This window comes from Rana temporaria, chromosome 7, assembly GCF_905171775.1.
Source record: "Rana temporaria chromosome 7, aRanTem1.1, whole genome shotgun sequence".
NCBI lineage: Eukaryota > Metazoa > Chordata > Amphibia > Anura > Ranidae > Rana > Rana temporaria.
Genome location: NC_053495.1, coordinates 17156975 through 17159474, shown reverse-complemented (window position 1 = coordinate 17159474; position 2500 = coordinate 17156975). Strand labels below are relative to the sequence as shown.

Here is a 2500-nt window from a genome sequence, read left to right as displayed (position 1 = left end):
CCTCAAAAATACAACTTGCCTAATAATTCTGCACTCCCTGTATATAAAAAAAATATGAATATATATATAAAAAAAATATGAATATATATATATATATATATATATACACACACATACATATATACATACACACACACTTTTTATTTATTTATTTTTATTTATTTTTTACACACCACTTTCTAACTGCTTGCTTATTCATCTTTTTTTTTTTTTTTTTTTTTTACTAAAATATTCTGGTCCTTTAATAAAAGAGATCATTACAGTCACTTGTGTTCCGGCGCCAGTGCAGCATGCAATCTACTATACCACAAAACTATGACAGCTGCCTTGGATCTTAGGTAGAGGCCAGTTAACTTATGTTTTCGGTTTTGCAAGAGGAAACTAGTACATCCCAAGCTGGCAAAGCTGCCAGAACATACAATATAAAAGCGCTCTGAACCCAGGACCCCAGCGCTACAAGACAGCTTTCCATTGATTACCATTGGTCACCAGGTTTTAACCAGATCCTCCTAAAAACCTCTTCTACGAAAGAGAAGCTGGGTCTTCATAAGAGAGATTATTAGTGCTAAAACAGCCTGGCACCTTCACTAAGCCAACCCGGCTGACAACTTTTCTTTACTGAATCCCTGCCAAAGACAAAAGAGTATTTGTGCAGCAAAACAATACTTAGAAAAAAAAAAAAACATAATCTCGCTCCTTGGCACTGACAATGTCTGCATTCTGGTGTTGCCACCAGCCACATGTTCTGCAGGATCATAAAATAAGGAGGAGGTACCGCGTCACGATAGAACAGAATCATTATTGCCAGCGATGGGTCAGACCTGCAAATATGCAAGTGTGCTCATTCTTAGCCAGCCTTTCCATTCGCAAAGACACACATGCACATACTGACTCGCTTAACAAGGCAATTGGCAAGAGATGAGGTAATGTAACCCACGGCACTCACCTTTACAGTCCACTCTCCAATCATTACTGGCGATTTCTGATTGGTTGGTATCTACACCTCACACATCATTGCGCTTTGCACTGCCTCAATGCCATAAGCCTATAAGTGGTGGAGGCATGAAGCGTTACGTACCTCAGAAATTCTGCGGTGCACAATAAACCTTGCATAACACAATATTACACAGGCTATTTAATAACCCTGGGATGTACAAGACAACACTACACAGGCTCCCCGATAACTCTAGGGTGTAATAAACTGCCATGACTTCATAACATCAAGTTCACAACACAAACCTTCCCCCGCTCCCCAACAACACTGGGGTGCATACCCTAAAACTTACATGGATCCCCAACAACACTGGGGTGCATACCCCAAAAACTGACCTGGCTCAACACTGAGGTGCATACTCTAAAACTTACATGGCTCCCCAACAACACCGGGGTGCATACCCTAAAACCTATCTGGATCCCCAACACTGGGGTTCATACCCTAAAAACTGACCTGGCTCAACAACACTGGGGTGCATACCCTAAAACTTACATGGCTCCCTAACACTGGGGTGCATAACCTAAAACATACCGGGCTCCCTAACACTGGGGTGCATACCCTAAAACATACCCAGCTCCCTAACAACACTGGGGTGCATACCCTAAAACATACCCGGCTCCCTAACACTGGGGTGCATACCCTAAAACGTACCCGGCTCCCTAACAACACTGGGGTGCATACCCTAAAACATACCCGGCTCCCTAACACTGGGGTGCATACCCTAAAACATACCCGGCTCCCTAACACTGGGGTGCATACCCTAAAACATACCCGGCTCCCTAACACTAGGGTGCGTACATCAAAACTTCCCCAGCTCCTCCAACAATAGGGTGTTCAAGACAACTTCCCTTACTAATACGGGGGCACACATTGCCAAGGATACCTAATAATTCTGGGGTGCATAAAACATTGCAAAGGCCGCCACACAAATCAGGGGTGCATAATAGAACACTGCCTAGGCTTCCTAATAAGGTGCATGTTACGACTTTGCATAGATAACTCTCTAGGGTGTCGAACGCAAGTGCCACAACTTAACACCAATGTTCACAACACAAAACAGCCCTGGCATCCTAACAACAGTGGGGTGCATAACATAAAACTCCCCAATAACCCTGGGGTGGATAACCAAAAAAAGGCAATGGCTCTCCATCTATGTGGTAGAAAACACAACATTACAAAGGCATCCTAAAAACTCTGGGGTGCATAATACAACATTCCAAAGGCCCCTGAGCGAATCTGGGGTGCAGAACATTATTGCAAAGGTAATATAAAAAAATACAGCAAAAGCCCCATAAAGTGCATAAAACATTGCAAAAGAAGAGCCCACCAATAACTCTGGGGTATATAATGGCAAAATGCGAAGGCTTCCCAACTCAGAATACAACACTGTACAGGCTCCCTAATAACTCTAGGGTACATAGTACAACATAGTCAAGCTATAACTATAGGGTACATAATACAAAACTGCACAAGCTCCCTGCTAATGCTAGAGTACATAATACAACA

At 42.9% G+C, this 2500-nt stretch overlaps 1 protein-coding gene across 3 annotated transcripts in view; it reads right to left on the bottom strand.

The window, feature by feature from the left end:
* The window catches only part of PLXNA1 (plexin A1), a 460603-nt gene that overhangs the window by 454670 nt on the left and 3433 nt on the right, over positions 1-2500 (bottom strand). The gene's annotated exons all lie outside the window — the stretch shown is intronic.